At 45.9% G+C, this 21,464-nt stretch overlaps 1 long non-coding RNA gene across 1 annotated transcript in view; it reads right to left on the bottom strand.

Annotated features, from left to right (window-relative positions):
- Window positions 1-2,623: 2,623 nt before the first annotated feature.
- The window catches only part of LOC132575886 (uncharacterized), a 32,253-nt gene continuing 13,412 nt past the window's right edge, over window positions 2,624-21,464 (bottom strand). Inside the window, exon 3 of the long non-coding RNA XR_009555708.1 lies at window positions 2,624-2,881. This is a non-coding gene — a long non-coding RNA (uncharacterized LOC132575886). The remainder of the gene's footprint in view (window positions 2,882-21,464) is intronic.

Raw genomic sequence — 21,464 nt, 5'->3', positions numbered from 1 at the left:
AGAAGAACCAACCCTGAAACAGAGCTAACTGGTTAAATTTAACATCATTTAAAATAAAAGCTAACTAGTTGGTTTAACAATATTAGCAGTTAACATAAGCATAAAAGGTAAATATAGTTCCTTAATCTTTGATGTTAATTTATTTATTTATAGCAGAGAGAGAAAGCAAAACCAGAAAACACAGTAGTTTATCTGTTTCGTTATAGACAGTTTCTCTTGTCAGAAATATCAAGAGCAGATTTAAGATTACAAAATATTTGTGTAGCCTGTTTTATTACAAATTTTCCCAGATTGACTTTTTATCTACTTTAAACATATAGAATTTTTTAAAAATTTGGGAGACTGTAAATCCTATTTTCATAATGCTCTGAAAAACACAAGTTAATATGCAATAGTTACCTCATCTCCCACATTTGATTATTTTTAGGTAAATAAAAATCCATGCAATCTCCTTAGCCCACTCTTAATTGCATTATTCTATTTAACTTCCATAGATAATTATTACAAACTGAAGAAAGGCATCCCAATTCTTAAAGCCTCATTTGCCATTACAGAATCACTTATTAGCCCCTTTCATTGATTCAATATTAACCAGCTAAATGTAAAAAAAAAAAAGGCAGAGCAAAAAACCAGCAACCCAAAAATAGTTTAATATCTCTTCTTTTTGAATGCTTTCCAAAATTTGATCATCTTTCTGAAATTTGCCTTTTCTCCTCTTGATATCTCCCTTCGTTTTGCTGAAAGTGGTATGATCACCGCTTTATCACATCCTTCCATGCAGGCTATAGTCGATGCTGATGTCCATTTCAACTTTATAACTATGCAGTTATATGTCTCCATTTTGCTTTTCTTCCAGACAAATCTTTCCCAACAAATCTTTAGCTTTTTTCTCAGCTTGACAGACATCACTGGGGACTCTTTATTACCCTGCTCATGTAGATTTTTGTTTTCACTGCATTTCAAAATAGTCCCTGTATGTTGTTGCACCAACTCTGCTAAATGACCAAGTTCCTGCTTTAGGGAAGTTATGTTAATCATAATATCACATGGTTTGATTTGAGCTGCCATTTCCTCTCTCTCTATATATATAAAAAAACTCAGTCTGTTAATCAAAGTTAGAGAATAGTTCAAAGCCCCACCAGTTAACCTTTTTCCTTCAGCTTCAAATTATCTTCCTGCATTTCAATTATAACCATTTCAGTCCTAATTAAGCATCACATACATTTCTCTTCTAAGCATATCCTTTTTTTGTTCAGACCGTATTGTAACCAGAAGGTGATCTCATTGACGCTTGTTTATTTATAAACCAAATCAATTCAAATATCTTTGCTCAGTCCAGTTTAAATTGTTGAAAGTTTCCAGTTTGTTCTTTGCTTTCTGAAGCCTTCCTTGCAGAGGAAAAAAAGGGGGGGTGGATTTCCCTCCTCTTCACCTTTCTTTTGGAACAGTTCCAATTGTTGTTTTGTTAAAAGATCCATTAACCGGTATTGTTAGAAAGCTGACTTACTTTCATGGTAGAATTCTAGTGATTAAGGTAGAAGAATGATGCATCAGGAGCTTATTGAAAGAGAAGAGCAGTCCGGCAATCACCTTTTGCTGCCATCATGGTGATCTTGGCAGTGGGAGCACTGGAGCAAGACAGGAAAAACAGGGAACAACCGCTGTTGTTTCTCTGAATCCTATCAAGTTCCTTGCTAGCAGGGGGCCTCCTCCAACCACCTCCTAACTCGAGGCGCTGAAACCCAGGAAACTCACCCATACTCTGGTTTCTCTTCAGATCGCATAAATCTTTTGCCTTTCACCCTTCCACTAAAATTGTTGTCACACAGAGATTACTATGAATTTGCTTTCATAGTAATCTCTGTGTGACAACAATTTTAGTTCTAGGATATAACTGAATACTGTATATTCATGCACATACCATGGAAATGCTTAATTCCCTCCACTGGATTGTGCATGCCCATGCCCTGACTTAGTGAAGTCAGTCCTGTGTAAACTACAGCTATATAAGGACAGGGTTTCGTGGACAGGACGCAAGCATCATTCCTTTGACATAGTGCAAATCTGTAACATACTTCTGCCCAAATTCCATGACAAATGTACGCATAATCTTACATATCGTGAAAGTTATTTTTTTTAAACTGTTTTATTTCTGCAATGCCATAACTAAACTGTTATAATGATGTTATAATGAAGTATAAAAATAGCCTCGTTCTCCCCCTGTGTTGTGACACTAATTAGATATGCAGTGAATTTTGTACTGAACATATTTGACGATCAAGTGTGCCCATCAACTAGTCTAAGGCAAAATAATGGAAAACAGTGTAAACACATCTTTTTAAAAAGCTGCTTCCTCAGCTAATTCAGGTTACTCAAGTTTAAGTGATCTGTTAAAATCTGATTTAGTGTCAACACTTTCCAGCAAGGTTGCCTGTGTTTTGCAGAGAAAATAACAGCAGAAAATGGAGAAGGGTTTAAAAGAGCTACTGGATCATCTAAGGTCATAGAACAAGATAGAACCTGCTTCAGTATCTTGTACAGACATTTAATTATGCTTGTGCAATTGTGAAATGTTGTCAATTACAGTCCCACATCTGGACTGAGTGAGGGGAAAGGGAGAGTTCTCATTTATTGGAGCATCAATCTTTGCATATTTGCTAGGCAAAAAATCAAGTATTAGAGCACCTTATTTCCTGACTTCAGGCATTCTCTCAATGAAAGCAAACTCTAATCTTTTCAAGATGGCGAATGGCAAGTTGCATTCCCCAAAATGAGAGATCTTGCAGTTCATCTGTCATGAACAAAATGCTACATCTCTTCGCAATCCTCTCTGTCATTGCATTTGGAGGGCTGCATCTGAATATCTCTCCCACTGGATGTACTGTAGGAAAAAAATGGCAACACTTGAAAAGCTCCACAAGGACAGATTTAACAGGAGCTACCAGTTGAGTATGATTAAAACATGCTGCATTTTTATTTTTCTCCCCACTTAACTGTGAGTTTCAGTCAGCGTTGTTTAATGTCAGCACAGTTAATGAAGTTGTCAAGCTTGTAATTCTCATTGAATGCCAGCTTTGCCAAGATACTGGTACTACAATTACCTCCAGCTCTATATGATTAAATTCACCAAGGCTCCAGATTGTGCCAGACCTTTGAAGAATTTCCCTGTGGCTTTGTAGTCACTGCCACTCAGAACAGTTAAACAATGTTTTAATAAAGAAGAAGAAAAAAAGAAAAGAGCTTTAAGATATTGTTTTAACATAAAAATGCACAGAGAATGGGCAAACTTACTACTGCAGAGCTTAGAAGTCAGACTCTCCATCATTGCTTACTAAAACTGTCTTCATTCATAACCATTTTTCTTCATGAGTTCATTAGTGATTCTAAGGACTCAGCAGCTTCACTGATGCCATTGCTGGGGCCTGCCCCATATTACGCCTCTTAATGCTTGCAAACAATTTTAGATCTCAAGAGATGATGGAACTGCACAGTTTAGCTAAGATAAATGACTTAAAGCTGAATACTGGACCTCTCGGTAGCTTTCAAAACCATCAACCATGGTGTACTTCTGGAGAAGCTGGAAAAGGTAGAAATAGGGGTACTATGCTTTGGTGGTTCCACATTTATCTGACTGGCTGATTTCAGAAAGGGGTGCTTTGGGACTGCTGCTCAGCACCATGGCCTTTATGCTATATGGTTAAGAACATAAGAGAAGCCATGTTGGATCAGGCCAATGGCCCATCCAGTCCAACACTCTGTGTCACACAGTGGTCAAAAAACCCCAAACCCAAGTGCCATCAAGAGGTCCACCAGTGGGGCTAGAAGCCCTTTCACTGTGCCCCCACCCCCGCACCAGAATACAGAGCATCACTGCCTCAGAGAGTTCCATAGATAAGCTGTGGTTAATAGCCACTGATGGACCTCTGCTCCGTATGTTTATCCATTCCCCTCCTGAAGCTGTCTATGCTTGTAGCCGCCGCCACCTCCTATGGCAGTGAATTTTATTTCCCCCCCCCAATCGGAATAAAGAGGCAGACACATTATTTTGGGGTAATAAACAGGGCCACTTTATTGAACATAATTAACCGGCATGGGGCTTGAACTAAAACCGGACAAGCCTAGGGAAAGCTACCCTACCTTGTCCAGCATGAGGGCTCGAGCCTGGCCAGCTGGGTCATAGATGCCTTCCCTGCCAGGCCTCGCTTACCCAGAAGGAGCCTTTCAAGGGGAGGGCGTCAGGTGAGCGGGACCTCCAGCAGAGAGCCATAAAGCCCAGCTGCCAGCCAAGCCTACCACCAACCCCAAATAAGGGGTAGACCCTGGGTGCTCACCAAATATTAACTGCTCACCAAATACTAACCCCCTAACTCCTGCCACTGCCAGTGCCAAGCCTCAGCTTAGGCACTAGCGCCCACTGAGTGGCCAAGAGCCGCCCGAAGCCCCAGCCGCAGATCTTCTAGAAAGGCCCTGTTGCCCCCCAGCAACAGGTGGACACCGTCGGCTCTATGCAGGTCCGCCTGCTGCACTCATATACTGGGATGTGGCAGGAAGGTGCCAAGCCCCTCCTCCATGGCCTTCTGCAAGACCTGGTTGGCCTTTCGCCGAGCCCTCTCAACACCTGCCAGGTCCCCTACAGTCCTCCAGACCAGGTGAGGTAGGATGGCCAACCAAATGCCTGGCCACCTGTCGTGAACCACCTTTAGGTCATGGACATCCTGCAGTGAAAGGGCCTTCCCTATCATAAAGCCCAGGTTGTTTCCCCCAAGGTATATCTCTAATATATGAGGCGGAGGGCCGTCCCTCCCCTGAAATAGAAGCAGCAACCCGGTCCAGCGCAGGCCACGGTGACCTTGCCACTCCACTACTGCCAGCTCACTGAGCCCAAACTGCGACCCAATTGGGGTCAGCCGGGCCTAATGGGCAGCCCAGAAAAACATGCTGTGCCCAGTAATGAGGATGCGTGATCTCTCCCACCGAGTGACAGCACCTGAAAAGAGAAAAACAGTCAAAACTGGTAACCCAACAAGCCCAATGGGGCAACAATGCCAGGAAGGCAACAAAACTCAAGGGTCACCCAAAGGGCGCGTGTAGGACCTATAGGCTGAAGAGCACCACCACCCTACCCGCTGGATAGCCAGGCCTGGGGAGCCCATCACCACAGCCGTCGAAGCTGCACCAATACGGAAAGAGTGGGTGCCAAACTTGACCACACTTAGACCCAGCCTAAGGAGCGCCCTGGTGGTGACCGCCCAAAACTGATATTTGGTTAGGGGGGATCCGTCATTATGACAGAAAAATGCCCCGGGTGCGTCGCCCCACACTGCCAGGTATTGCCAGAGAGTGCTCACAGGGCATAACTCACCCTGCTCACAAGGGCCCAATGTGACCACAGTGCCTGGCCCCATCTGCTCAGTCTTAGACTGGTGGATACGCACTGTGACTTGCCTTCCCATGAACTTAATGTCGCTGGACTTAAGGCCCTGCCTGACTGGTCGTTCCGTGATTGAAAGACCAGCTCACTAACTCGCAGTGCACCGAAAAAGGCAGTCAGGGCCGCAGCATTGAATAAAAGGGCCTCACACGGCACACATGGTGCCACACATGATGAAGACCCTTTAAAATTACTGGGGAGATGGGTTGCCTGGCATCCACCCGGGGGCCCTGCTCTTGCTTCCACCCCTCCAACATCTTATGTAATAAAAAATCACCTGAATTATCGGGGAAACCCCAGGCCTTGCTGATAAACACAAGCATGGCCAACTGGCCTTGAATTGACTTTACCTGCAAGCTTGCAAATGCACCAAATATTGCATGAGCTGTGGAACAGGGATGGGCCAGGTCTCAGGCAACCGCTCCTTTTGAAGAAAACTATGAAACTGTGCGGCCTGCCGAGTGCTAGGGGCGAGAGCTAAGTGGATTGCCCTGTCAGCCTCGGCACGCCAAGCTGCCATAATTCTGGGGGCATTCTTACCGGCAGGTTGTCGGCCTCCGGGGTAAGTAGCTGGAACTTCCCCATCTGTTGATGAGATAGAGCATCCGCCACCCCATTACTTACCCCTGGAACATGCTTTGCCAGGAAAAGCATGTTTAAACGCATACATTGCAGTGTAAATGCCCTGACCAGGTGCATCACTGGCTCAGATTTGGAGGAAAGGGTATTGATCACACCAAAAATGTATGGCGTGAATGGACAGCTCCTCCCCCCATATATGTATTACCACTACTATGGGAAAGAACTCTAAAAAGGCCAAGTTCTGGCAAATACCGCTGTCCAACCATTCCTAGGGCCATTGCTCCACGCACCAGTGACCGCGAAAATTGACCCCGAAGCCCATTGCTCCAGCCACATCAGATGTGACCTGAAGGCTGGCCTCGATCTTCATATCCTCCCTCCAAAATGAGATCCCATTAAAGGATGCCAAAAATTGGCCCCACACCTCCAAATCACTGTGCATGCCCCTGGACATCCGAATTCTGTGATGGGGCAGCCTAAGGATTCCCATGGAGTCACATAGGCACCTAAGGAATGCCCTGCCCGGTGCCACCACTTTGCATGCAAAATTAAGGTGGCCCACGATCTGATGTAGCTCGAGCAAGGACACCTTCTGCCTGGCCTTCAATCTAGATAACGTGGCTCTAAGGTCCTGGACCTTCTGCATCGGCAGCCATGAAGCCTGCTGAACAGTATCTAACTCGATACCCAGAAAGGTGAGGATGGAGGTGGGACCCTCAGTCTTTTCGAGTGCTAATGGGACTCCAAGTTCTCCTGCCAAACGAACAAATGCCGCCAAAATGTTGGCACACTGTCCAGACCCTGCAGGGCCAGTGAATAGAAAGTCATCACGGTAATGAACTGTGTCCGCTGACCCCACTAGCCTTATGCTGCTCTCATGCTCCTCTTCTCTGTGAGGCTTTCACACTATCTGCCCCAGAGCTGCAGATAGCTTTGCCTTTTTTGTGTGGCAAACAGAAACAGGTTTTTAGAGGATCTTTTTTGCCATGCAAAAGAGCTAGTTGCAGCCCTGGGACAGATAGTGTGAAATCCGACAGAAGCCCTGCGGAGAAGAGGAGACTGAGAGCGGCATAAGGCTAGTGGGGAATTGGTCTGTTTTTTTCTTATATGTAAATTCCTAAATGACTTCAGATCAAGGAACTGGAGGATCAGCTACCCCCATACTGTCTAGCCTGCCTGCTAAGGTCATCCTCATATGCCTTGATCTCTATCAAATTGTACTCAGCACAGTCTGAGGCAAGGTTGGCCAAACTTACTTAACATAAGAGCAACATAGAATAAATGTCAGATGTTTGAGAGCTGGAAAGAAGGAAGGAAAATGATGGAATTCTATATACGGAAGTTGACAGAAGACGGAAGTTGATGGAAGATGGAAGTTGACGGAATGCTCTCTACTGTACATCCAACAATGGGGGGTGGGCTCCCTCTGGGTGTCCTGCCCCCCCAGGGAAAGTGCAGCGCAATACATCACCTCTCCTTTCCCGGTGTAGTGAACGCTGTGTGGTCACTGTCTGGCTATGCCTGGCAGATGGTCACTGCAATGGCCTCTCCTACATTACTGCATCCGTGGCAACACCTTCTCGCTGGTCCCCCCCATTTTCACAGAGTTTGCCACGTCATGGTGTGACCGAATGTCTGGCGGTATAACCAGATGGGCAGGCTAGGCTCACTAACCTTGCCAGCCAAGAGAAGGAAAACTCCAACATCAAGCCCAGGCAGACAGAGCTCGTTAATGTAACATCTACCACCTGGAGGACTCGCTGCCGGAGTCCCGGCTTACTGGGCCATGGCAGATGACCCCATGGTGAAAGGGTGGAGCCAGTACTGCGCATACTGTGCTTCACCTAAAAATTCCTCTGCGCAGGCCTGAAGGGTATCCACATCCACAACCCACAACATACCAAGTCCTGCAGCGATGGGCAAGGGGCGAAACGGCAGGTGGAAGATGCCACTGGAAGCCGCAGTCCCGATCCTGCATGTAGGTGGTTCAGGGTATTGGTCACCTGATGCTGACCCGGAGATGAAAGCATTTTTCGGCAGCACCCTGAACGACCAAGCAGCCTTATTTAGGGACAGCACTGCTTGCTCCGTATGGAGAGGGGCCTAGAAAAGGTGGCCTAAACAAAGCTCGTCTCCTCCCCCCCCCCCCCGTTGGCTAGCCGCGGTCAACGGGCATCCTTACTTGCGGTTGAAAAATAACAACAAAGAAAAGGCATGCACCTGCCTCACAAAGTGTGCAAAGACTAAAGCTTGCGTGTTGGAACATCAGAACCATGCTTGACACAGTAGACAGTGGTCACCCTGAACGACGCTCTGCTCTAGTTGCCCACGAACGTCTCAGGTTGAATATCAACATAGCAGCTCTCAGTGAGGTCCGCTTCCCTGAGGAAGGTAGTCTTCAAGAACACAGTGCTGGATATACCCTCTACCGGTCGGGTAAGTCAAAGGCTGAGAGCCACCTTTCTGGTGTTGGCTTCATGGTCAGGAACTCCATTGCCTCTAAACTCGAAAACCTGCCAACAGGTCACTCAGATCTCATTATGTCTATGTGTCTCCCACTTCAAAACAAGCAGCATGCAACACTCTTCAGTGTGCACACCCCAACCCTCCAAGCAGATCCTGCAGTCAGTCAGTCAGTCAGTCAGTTTAATACAGCTCTAGGCCAATCAACAACAACAACACAACACATCGATAACAGTACAACACAACACAACACCAAGCTAAAATATCACATAACAATATAATAACTATGTACAACCATCAAAGCAGATCCTGCAGAAAAGAACAAGTTCTATGCTGATCTACGTAACCTCGTATGGAAGACCCCTACAGAGGACAAGGTGATCATCCTTGGCGACTTCAATGCCAGAGTAGATAAAGACTCGGAAGCCTGCAAAGGAGTACTTGGCAAACACGGCATTGGCAACTGCAATGATAACAGGTGTCTCCTGCTAGAATTCTGCACGGAGCATCAGCTCACCATTACCAACACTATCTTCCAGCAGAAGAACAGTTTGAAGACAACCTGGATGCACCCACGGTCCTTCGAGATGTCTTACACACTTGAGTAATGCCCAGTGCAGAATGTCATACGGATCATCGTCTTGTACGCTGCAATCTCCGTCTTCACTTTAAATCTACACCCAGGAGAGGCGGTATCCCCCGGAGGAAGTTTCAGGTTGGCAGCCTTCAGTCAGCCGAAGTTAAAGCTGCCTTCCAGGCAAAACTCCAGACAAGAATTGAGGACCCCAGTTGCCTCACAGATCCTTCTCCAGAAGCACTCTGGGAACACCTAAAAACTACCATCCTGTTGACCTCTGAAGAAGTCCTTGGCTTCTCCACAAGGAAGAACAAGGACTGGTTCGACGAGAACAATCAAGAGATCCAAGAATTACTGGCGAAAAAGAGATCTGCCTACCAAGCACATCTTGCTCAGCCCTCCTGTCCCGGGAAAAAAGCAACCTTTCGCGCTGTATGTAGCAACCTCCAGCGCAAGCTTCGAGACATTCAGAACGAGTGGTGGACCAAGCTTGCAGAGAGAACCCAGCTGTGTGCAGACACTGGTAATTTAAGATTCTACGAAGCCCTGAAGGCAGTATATGGTTCATCATATCAGGCTCAGAGTCCCTTGCGTAGTGCAGACGGCCAAGTGCTCCTCACAGACAAGGCATCCATACTGAACTGGTCGTCGGAGGATTTTCAGGTTCTCTTCAGTGCCAATCACGTAGTTCAAGATTCAACAATCCACCTCACCCCCATTTCAACCAGTGAAAACAGAGTTGGATGAGATCCCCACCCTAGAAGAGACTGTTAAAGCCATCAAGCAGCTGAAAAGTGGCAAGGCAGCGGGAGTTGATGGAATCCCACCAGAGATCTGGAAGCATGGGGGCATAGTACTACATAGCACACTTTACAAAGTACTTGTCACCTGCTGGGAACAAGGCAAACTACCACAGGACTTTCGCGATGCAAGCATCATCACTCTACATAAGAACAAAGGGGAAAAGTCAGACTGCTCCAACTACCGGGGGATAACCCTGGTCTCCATCGCAGGCAAAATTCTTGCTAGAATACTCCTGAACAGACTGGTGCCCACCATTGCAGAAGAACTCCTCTCAGAGAGCCAGTGTGGCTTCAGAGCTAACAGGAGCACCACCAACATGGTATTTTTTCTCAGACAGCTCCAAGAGAAATGTAAGGAACAGAACAAGGGTCTATATGTGACTTTTGTCGACCTTACCAAAGCTTTCGATACTGTTAGCAGGAACGGCCTGTGGCAAATCTTGGAATATTTAGAATGTCCCCCAAGGTTCCTCAGTATGGTCATCCAGCTACATGAAGATCAGCGAGGCCAAGTCAGACACTGCAATGATCTCTCGGAGCCCTTCCCAATAGGCACAGGTGTAAAGCAAGGCTGTGTTCTCGCGCCAACTCTCTTTACGATCTTCTTTAGCATGATGCTTCAAAGAGCCACAGTAGATTTAGATGATGACGATGGTGTCTATGTCCACTATCGCACCGATGGCAGCCTGTTCAACCTGAGGTGACTAAAGGCGCACTCTAAGACAATGGAAAAACTTATCCGAGAGCTACTGTTTGCTGATGATGCTGCACTTGTCTCCCCCTCAGTATCAGCTCTGCAGCATATGACGTCCTGCTTTGCAGAGGCTGCCAAGCTATTCGGCCTAGAAGTTAGTCTGAAGAAGACAGAAGTTCTCCACCAGCCTGCACCCCAGGAAGATGATCACCCTCCTTGCATTACTGTGGGTGAATCAGTTTTGAAGACAGTCCAGCAGTTCAGCTACCTGGAGTGCATCATCTCCTCAGACTCCAAGATCGACAAGGAGATTGACAATAGACTGGCAAAGGCAAACGGTTCATTCGGCCGACTGCATAAAAGAGTGTGGAGCAACAAGCATCTGAAAAAAGGCACAAAGATCAATGTTTACAAAGCAGTTGTGATGACAACCCTCATCTATGGCTCCGAATCGTGGGTTTTATACCGTCATCACCTGCGACTCCTTGAGCGCTTTCATCAGTGCTGCCTTCGCACCATCCTCAATATCCACTGGAGTGACTTTGTGACCAACACTGAAGTCCTCATGCGGGCGGAGGTTACAAGCATCGAGGCATTGCTGTTGAAGACGCAGCTGCGCTGGGCAGGGCATATCTCCAGGATGGAAAACCACCGCCCTCCCAAGATTGCCCTGTATGGCGAACTTTCCACCGGCCATCGAAATAGAGGGGCACCAAAGAAGAGGTACAAGGACTCCTTGAAGAAATCCCTTGGTACCTGTTGCATTAACCATCACCAGTGGTCTGACCTGGCCTCAGATCGCAAAGCATGGAGGCACACCATCCACCAGGCTGTTTCTTCCTTTGAGAACGCACGTATAGCTGGTCTTGAGGACAAAAGGAGATGGAGGAAGAATCGTACTGCTACAGCACCAACCCCAAATCAGACTTTTACCTGCAGCCACCGTGGCCGGACCTGCCTGTCCCGCATTGGTCTTGTCAGCCACCAGCGAGCCTGCAGCAGACGTGGACTACTGCAGCTTTCTTAAATCTTCATTCGCGAAGTAAAGCCGAGACAGAGACATCCAACAACTTGTGATCTGGACCCATGCCCCTCTTGGCTGATTAAATCTTGCCAGAGTCTTATATGTCCTTTATGGGACATAGTAAATAGATCCCTCTCAGAGGGGCGATTTCCAACACCTCTGAAAGAGGCTATGGTTCGCCCTGTCTTGAAAAAGAGTACAGCAGACCCGGCCGAATTAGCAAACTATTGGCCGGTCTCAAATTTACCATTTTTAGGTAAAATTATCGAGAGGGCAGTAGCGCTACAGTTGCAGGGTTTTCTGGATGATGCTTTCATCTTAGATCCTTACCAGTCTGGCTTCCGCCCAGGCCATGAGACAGAGACAGTGCTGGTCGCCTTGTTGGATGATCTCCAGCAGCATCGGGATTGAGGCGGCGTGGCGGTGCTGATGTTGTTAGACTTGTCGGCTGCATTCGACATGGTCGACCATCAGTTACTGACCCATTGGCTCGCCGATGCAGGGATTAGGGTGTTGGCCTTACAGTGGCTTTCCTCCTTCCTTGATAGATGGGGACAAAGGGTGGCAATTGGGGGAGAGCTGTTCCAGAGGCACTCACTAGATTGTGGGGTGCCGCAGGGAGCAGTTCTTTCTCCAATGTTATTTAACATCTACATGCGCCCCCTTGCCCAGATTGCCTGGAGGTATGGGCTAGGGTGTCATCAATATGCGGATGACACCAAGCTCTATCTACTAATGGACAGCCGGCCTGACTGCATCCCAAAAAATCTGGACCTGGTGCTGCAAGCCGTGGCAGGTTGGCTCAGGCTGAGTGGGTTGAAGCTGAATCCAATGAAGACGGAGGTCCTTTGCTTGGGTCGTGGCGCTTTGGGATGGGAAATTCCTCTCCCAGTTTTTGATAGTATGTCGCTGAAAGTGGCACACCGGGTCAAGAGCTTAGGGGTTCAACTGGAGCCTTCATTGTCAATGGAGGCCCAGATAGTGGCCACTGCCAAGTCCGCATTTTTTCATCTTACATGGGCGAGGCAGTTGGCCCCCTTCCTTGAGCGCCAGGATGTAGCAGCAGTGATCCATGCAACGGTCACCTCAAGACTGGATTACTGTAATGCCCTTTACATGGAGCTGACTTTGTGCCGAATCTGGAAGCTGCAGCTGGTGCAGAACACAGAGGCTAGGCTATTGTTAGGGCTCCCGAAGTGGGAGCACATACAGCTGGGGCTGCGTGGGCTACACTGGCTGCCGGTTGCATACCGGGTTTGGTACAAAGTGCTGGTTATTAACTTTAAAGCCCTATATGGTCAAGGGCCTGCCTACCTGAGGGGCCGTCTCTCCCCATACGAACCCCAGAGAGCACTGAGGTCAGCGGGAAAGAATCAGCTGAATATCCCTGGGCCAAGGGAGGCCAAATTGAAGAACACAAGGGAACGGGCCTTATCGCAGCTCCACACCTGTGGAATCAACTTCCAGATGAAGTTCAGGCCCTGCAGAGTCTTGACTAATTCCACAGGGCCTGCAAGACTACTCTTTTTAAGATGGCCTTCGCTGAAAGCTGAGCAAATGATAGATTCGCTGCTGTTGTATTCCGCCATCAATTTATTAAAAACCTGTAATTTAGCACCATAACTGTTAATTTTAATTAGAATGTCGATTTAAATGATGATTTTATAATGTAGTATTTGTTGAATTATATGATTTTATTGTATTATATTGTATTGTATTGAACTAATATGTTGTGAGCCGCCCTGAGCCTGCTTCGGCAGGGAGGGCGGGATGTAAAAAAAGTATTACTATTATTATTATTATTATTAAGATGGAGGAGGGAGGGAGATGTGGAAAGAAAGCAACTTGAACTTTAACTGCATTCTCCAAGCCAGGACAGGACAGCAGGGACTTCAAGAGCCACACATTATGTGTGAAAGAGCCACATGTGGCTCCCAAGCCACAGTTTGGCCACCCGTGGTCTGAGGTATTATTGGTATAATATCAAAGGTTGATAAACACATGGAATTCACTGCCACAGGAGGTGGCAGCAGCTACAGACATAGCCAGCTTCAAGAGGGGATTAGATAAAGTATGGAGCAGCGGTCCATCAGTGGCTATCAGCTGCAGTGTATTGTTGGAACTCTCTGTCTGGGGCAAATGATGCTCTGTATTCTTGGTGCTCAGTATTCTTGGGGCAACAGTGTGAGGACTTCTAGTGTCCTGGCCCCACTGATGGACCTCCTGGTGGCACCTGGGTTTTTTGGCCACTGTGTGGCACAGAGTGTTGGACTGGATGGGCCATTATGTTCTTATGTTGTTATTGTACCTCATCTGTGGAATACCCTTCCTCTTAAGCATTGCCTGGAACCTACTCTGCTGTCTTTTTTCTTTTAATTAGCTTTTAAACTAAACAGTAAATTCCTAAAAATCATTTTAATAGTCTGTTTCTATCTTGGAAACTGCAACACTCATATTAAGTTGTTCAAGGGTGGGTTTTATGCCATGATGAGTTTTTAATGTTGGGTTTAATTCAGAACTGCTGTGGTATTTTATGTTTTTATGTCTTATTTTGTAAGTCATCTCAAACAGGTTTCCTGGGGAGACGGCATCAAAATTTTTCTAAATAAATAAATGAATAGTAAATGCTAGTCTTGAGCAGGGCTTTTTTTGTAACAGGAACTGCTTTGCATGTTAGGCCACACACCCTGATGTAGCCAGTCCTCCTGGAGTTTACAGTAGGCCCTGTACAAAGAGCCCTGTAAGTTCTTGGAGGATTGGCTACATCATGGGGTGTGGCCTAATATGTAAAGGAATTCCTACTATAAAAAAAAAGCCCTGGTCTTGAGTTACATTGGTTGGATGAGTCTGCAGCTAGTGTAAGTCATAATGTATGCCATTTTAACCTTAAACCATAGGATTGCCAATCCCCAGGTGGGGGCAGGGGATCCCCCAGTTTGGATGCCCTCTCCCGCTTCAGGGTCATCAGAAAGCATGGGGTGGGGTGGAGGGAAATGCCTGCTGGGCATTCCATTATTCCCTATGGAAACCGATTCCCATGGGGAATAATGGAGGATTAATCCTTAGGTATCTGGAGGGCTGTTTTTTGAGTTAGAGGTACCAAATTTTCAGCATAGCATCCGGTGCCTCTCCTCAAAACAGCTTACAAGTTTCAAAAGGGCTGGACCAGGAGCCCCAAAAGAAGGTGCCCCTGTCCTTCATGATTTCCAGTGGAGGGAAGATATTTAAAAGGTTTGCAGTCCCTTTAAATGTGATGTCCAGAACTCCCTTTGGAGTTAAATTATGCTTGTCACAACCTTGCTTCCGGCTCCACCCTCAAAGTCTCCTGGCTCTACCCATTACTATAACAGAAAAAGAAATGGGACAAATTTTAGGAAGAGATCAGAAGAATAACCTGATTAGGTTCAATCCTATCCCCTACTAGGACTATGTAGTGTGTTCCCTATAATATCTCCTTGAAGGATAAGAACCAGAAAACATGCACCAAGAGCTTTGACAGCATCTGCCTTGTTTCTGTTTTACTGAAGAGAAAAGTTAGGATTCACATAGCACACCATCATTTTCCCTGCATACTTCTCTTAACATGCCACAACAAGACTTTTAAAGGTTTTTGTGAAATGAGTAATTGCTATTGCAATACTGTAAACTAATGTTCCTATGATCTATTTCCATGACCTCTGCATCCCCAGCCTTTTTTAAAAGTAAGCATCCTGACCTTTTTGTTGCAGAGTTATAAAGCAAAAGCACAGGCAGCTAGGTTTTTTAAAAAATGAAATTTATTCACTGCCTTTCCAGAGACCTGCTCAATGGACTTCTGGGGGAGGAAAATGCTGAGCTGAGCTGCTTCTCATAACAGGAGCAGGCTGGAACTTCTGTTTGGGGTAGTGGAAGGCAAATTAATGCCTACTGCATACTTTTCTCAGTTAGAGATTTGTCCAAGATATGCACAGAAAACTTTGAGGAGATTTACCTTGGCTAAAAGGGAGTCCGGGGGGGGGGGGCTCCTTTGAGGCTTTGAGGAGTCTCTGGAGAAGAGTTGCATTTTCATCATCTGCAGAAGTTCTCAGAGTCATTTATTTGACATAAGCTTGACAAAATACTAACCTTAGAACATAAGAACATAAGAAAAGCCATGTTAGATCAGGCCAATGGCCCATCCAGTCCAACATTCTGTGTCACACAGCGGCCAAATATATATATATCTATACACACACACACACACTGTGGCTAATAGCCACTGATGGACCTCTGCTCCATATTTTTATCTAACCTACTCTTGAAGGTGGCTATGCCTGTGGCCGCCACCACCTCCTGTGGCAGTGAATTCCACATGTAATCACCCTTTGGGTGAAGAAGTACTTCCTTTTATCCGTTTTAACTTTTCTGCTCAGCAATTTCATGGAATGCCCACGAGTTCTTGTATTGTGAGAAAGGGAGAAAAGTATTTCTTTCTCTACTTTCTCCATCCCATGCATTATCTTGTAAACCTCTATCATGTCACCCCGCAGTCGACGTTTCTCCAAGCTAAAGAGCCCTAAGCGTTTCAACGTTTCTTCATAGGGAAAGTGTTCCAGCCCTTTAATCATTCTAGTTGCCCTTTTCTGGACTTTCTCCAATGCTATAATATCCTTTTTGAGGTGCGGCGACCAGAACTGCACACAGTACTCCAAATAAGACCGCACCATCGATTTATACAGGGGCATTATGATACTGGCTGATTTGTTTTCATGCTATGAAATGTTTTCATGTTTTCATGTTTTCAGTTCTATGCTGATCTACGCAACCTCGTATGGAAGACCCCTACAGAGGACAAGGTGATCATCCTTGGCGACTTCAATGCCAGAGTAGGTAAAGACTCGGAAGCCTGGAAAGGAGTACTTGGCAAACACGGCATTGGCAACTGCAATGACAACGGGCGCCTCCTGCTAGAATTCTGCATGGAGCACCAGCTCACCATCACCAACACTATCTTCCAGCAGAAGAACAGTCTGAAGACAACCTGGATGCACCCACGGTCCAAGCATTGGCACCTTATCGACTACATTCTGGTGCGCCAGAGAGACCTTCGAGATGTCTTACACACCCGAGTAATGCCCAGCGCAGAATGTCATACGGATCATCGTCTTGTACGCTGCAATCTCCGTCTTCACTTTAAACCCACACCCAGGAGAGGAGATATCCCTTGGAGGAAGTTTCAGGTTGGCAGCCTCCAGTCAGCCGAAGTTAAAGCTGCCTTCCAGGCAAAACTCCAGTCAAGAATTGAGGACCTCAGTTGCCCCACAGACCCTTCTCCAGAAGCACTCTGGGAACACCAGAAACTACCGTCCTGCAGATCTCTGAAGAAGTCCTCGGGTTCTCCACAAGGAAGAACAAGGACTGGTTTGATGAGAACAATCAAGAGATCCAAGAATTACTGGCAAAAAAGAGATCTGCCTACCAAGCACATCTTGCTCAGCCCTCCTGTCCTGGGAAAAAAGCAACCTTTCGCGCTGCATGTAGCAAACTCCAGCGCAAGCTTCGAGACATTCAGAACGAGTGGTGGACCAAGCTTGCAGAGAGAACCCAGCTGTGTGCAGACACTGGTGATTTAAGAGGGTTCTACGAAGCCCTGAAGGCAGTATATGGTCCATCATATCAGGCTCAGAGTCCCTTGCATAGTGCAGACGGCCAAGTGCTCCTCACAGACAAGGCATCCATACTGAACCGGTGGTCGGAGTATTTTCAGGTTCTCTTCAGCGCCAACCGCGTAGTTCAAGATTCAGCAATCCACCTCACCCCACTTCAACTGGTGAAAACAGAGTTGGATGAGATCCCCACCCTAGAAGAGACTGTTAAAGCCATCAAGCAACTGAAAAGTGGCAAGGCAGCAGGAGTTGATGGAATTCCAACAGAGATCTGGAAGCATGGGGGCACAGTACTACATAGCTCACTTCACAAAGTACTTGTCACCTGCTGGGAACAAGGCAAATTACCACAGGACTTTCGCGATACAATCATCATCACCCTATACAAGAACAAAGGGGAAAAGTCAGACTGCTCCAACTACCGGGGGATAACCCTTCTCTCCATCGCAGGCAAAATCCTTGCCAGAATACTCCTGAACAGACTGGTGCCCACCATTGCAGAAGAACTCCTCCCAGAGAGCCAGTGCGGCTTCAGAGCTAACAGGAGCACCACCGACATGGTATTTGTTCTCAGGCAGCTCCAAGAGAAATGCAGGGAACAGAACAAGGCTCTGTATGTGACTTTTGTCGACCTTACCAAAGCTTTCGATACCGTTAGCAGGAAAGGCCTGTGGCAAATCTTGGAACGTTTAGGATGTCCCCCAAGGTTCCTCAGCATGATCATCCAGCTACACGAAGACCAGCGAGGCCAAGTCAGACACTGCAACGACCTCTCGGAGCCCTTCCCAATAGGCACAGGTGTAAAGCAAGGCTGCGTTCTCGCGCCAACTCTCTTTACGATCTTCTTTAGCATGATGCTTCAAAGAGCCGCAGTAGATCTAGATGAGGACGATGGTGTCTACATCCGCTATCGCACTGATGGCAGCCTGTTCAACCTGAGGCGACTAAAGGCCCACTCCAAGACAATGGAAAAACTCATCCGAGAGCTACTGTTTGCTGATGATGCTGCACTCGTCTCCCACTCGGTATCAGCTCTGCAGCATATGACGTCCTGCTTTGCAGAGGCTGCCAAGCTATTCGGCCTAGAAGTTAGTCTGAAGAAGACAGAAGTTCTCCACCAGCCTGCACCCCAGGAAGATTATCACCCTCCCTGCATCACTGTGGGTGAATCAGTTCTGAAGACAGTCCAGCAGTTCAGCTACCTGGGGTGCATCATCTCCTCAGATGCCAAGATCGACAAGGAGATTGACAACAGGCTGGCAAAGGCAAACCGTGCATTTGGCCGACTGCACAAAAGAGTGTGGAGCAACAAGCATCTGAAAAAAGGCACAAAGATCAATGTTTACAAAGCGGTTGTGATGACAACCCTCATCTACGGCTCCGAATCGTGGGTTTTATACCGTCATCACCTGCGACTCCTTGAGCGCTTTCATCAGCGCTGCCTTCGCACCATCCTCAACATCCACTGGAGTGACTTTGTGACCAACACTGAAGTCCTCAAGCGGGCAGAGGTTACCAGCATCGAGGCACTGCTGTTGAAGACGCAGCTGCGCTGGGCAGGGCATATTTCTAGGATGGAAAACCACCGCCTTCCCAAGATTGCCCTGTATGGCGAACTCTCCACCGGCCATCGAAATAGAGGGGCACCAAAGAAGAGGTACAAGGACTCCTTGAAGAAATCCCTTAGCACCTGTCACATCAACCATCACCAGTGGTCTGACCTAGCCTCAGATCGCAAAGCATGGAGGCACACCATCCACCAGGCTGTCTCTTCCTTTGAGAACGCACGCATAGCTGGTCTTGAGGACAAAAGGAGATTGAGGAAGAATCGCACTGCTACAGGACCAACCCTAAATCAGACTTTTCCCTGCAGCTGCTGTGGCCGGACCTGCCTGTCCCACATTGGTCTTGTCAGCCACCAGCGAGCCTGCAGCAAACGTGGACTATTGCACCCTTCTTAAATCTTCGTTCGCGAAGCCAAGCCGAGATTTGTTTTCAATTCCTTTCCTAATAATTCCCAGCAAGGCGTTGGCCTTTTTTATTGCAAACGCACACTGTCTTGACATTTTCAGTGAATTATCTACCACGACCCCAAGATCTTTCTCATGGTCATTCTCTGCCAGTTCACATCCCATCAACTTGTATTTGTAGCTGGGATTCTTGGCCCCAATGTGCATTACTTTGCACTTGGCCACATTGAACTGCATCTGCCACGTTGACGCCCACTTACCCAGCCTCAACAGATCCCTTTGGAGTTCCTCACAATCCTCTCTGGTTCTCACCACTCTGAACAATTTTGTGTCATCCGCAAACTTGGCCACTTCACTGCTCACTCTCAACTCTAAATCATTTATGAAAAAGTTAAAGAGCATGGGACCCAGTACCGAGCCCTGCGGCACCCCACTGCTTACAGTCCTCCACTGCGAAGACTGCCCATTTATACTCACTCTCTGCTTCCTATTACTCAGCCAGTTTTTGATCCACAAGAGGACCTGTCCTTTTACTCCATGACTCTCAAGCTTTCTAAGGAGCCTTTGATGAGGAACTTTATCAAAAGCTTTCTGGAAGTCAAGGTAAACAACATCTATCGGGTCTCCTTTGTCCACATGTTTGTTCTTGGACATTGCTAAACATCTAAAGCTAAAGAAGACCGGTGTGGATCTGGATAATTGGCAGAAAAGGTACAGATTACTATCTTTCATTCTGGGACTATTTGCAGTTAAACAGAATAAATTCAGAAGGTGGGAAATGGAAATCTAGAAAGCTTAGAAGAAGAAAGGAGGAAGAGGTGAAATTTGGACTTTGTAAATTTAAAGGACAGAGCTAAAAAGTGGAAAGGAATTTATTGTTTGGTCTACTTGTGGTTTTGAAAAAAGAGCACCATCATCACAGAACTGCAGCATATACAATCAACACAGGAAGTATGTCAAGTATCGTGAGATCTCTTTACCAGTGAAAACGAGATTTGCTGGCAAGCAAAGTAGGAAGTAGCTGACAAAAATCCTACTCTAGGATTATAATACCATTGAGAAACATCGGTGGCCATTGCAAGGTGGTCAAAATTAAAATAATATTTTTAAAGTGTTTGGGACATTAAAAACTATTGGAAATAATTGAGATGATGATAACAGGATAAATACTATTGGACATATTGTTTATAATGGACTTTAGAAGCCTTTAAAAGAAAAAAAAATCTTTTAGAGAGAAGCAAAAAGTCACGACCACCATTTTGAAGGATTTAAAAACTTTAAAAATTAATATTTCGGTCTGGGAAGCTCTGAGGACAGCAAAATTAGGCTTGTTGTAAAAAGCAAGCTCTAATCTTTTGAACTTGGTAGTCAAATTTCAAATTGGTGAGATCAAAATTTTCGGTGTTTTTTAAATGTCAGAACACAAGCAAACCCGTACAAGGGCTACTTCATTGGAGAAAATGCAGGATCAATTAGAGGCAATGGAGGCCAGAATGATGAAAGGCATGAGAGAGATGATAACTGCATCAAAAAAAGAAATTATAGAAGAGATTAAAAAAGATATGGAAGATCTCAGAAATGAGACAGAGGAAACATCTAAAAAAGTGCAGGAGGTAGAAGGGAGAATGAAGGTACATGACTCCACCTTGTTGAAAATACAAGAAAGAGTGACAATCCATGACTGCAAACTGATGGAGACTCAGATACATCTGAGAGGAGTACCTGAAAAGGAAGATGGTGATTTGAAAGAATATATAATAAAAATAATTGCAGAATTTTTGGAGGAAGATCCTGAAGAAACTAAAAATATGTATGATTATATGTATAGAGTGAACTCATTCTATGCCAAGAAAAATAATTTACCAAGAGATGTTGTCATAAGATATATGACAAAAGAAATGGTGGGAAAGATCATGAACAAAAACTTTGAAAAGACATTGATAGTGGGAGGCAGCAGAGTAAGAATTATGAAGGAGTTGCCAAGGCAAGTGATAAATGATAGAAGAACATACAAAAAACTGACAGAAAAATTACGGGACAATGAAATGAGGTTTAGATGAATAATACCTGAAGGTTTGAGCTTTGAACTTAAGGGGAAAAGAATCACAATTACAAATGCACAGGAACTGCATAGATTTTATGAAGAACATAAAGAATTTGCACCATGATGGATTACAAATTATTGTCTTGGAATGTAAATGGACTAAATTCACCACAAAAAAGAAGGGCAACTTTTCATTGGATTAAAAAGCAAAATTGTAATATATGGTAGCTTGTTTACAAGAAGTGCATATTA

Source organism: Heteronotia binoei, chromosome 8 (assembly GCF_032191835.1).
Source record: "Heteronotia binoei isolate CCM8104 ecotype False Entrance Well chromosome 8, APGP_CSIRO_Hbin_v1, whole genome shotgun sequence".
In the NCBI taxonomy this organism is placed as follows: domain Eukaryota; kingdom Metazoa; phylum Chordata; class Lepidosauria; order Squamata; family Gekkonidae; genus Heteronotia; species Heteronotia binoei.
This window is presented reverse-complemented; position numbering and strand designations above follow the sequence as displayed.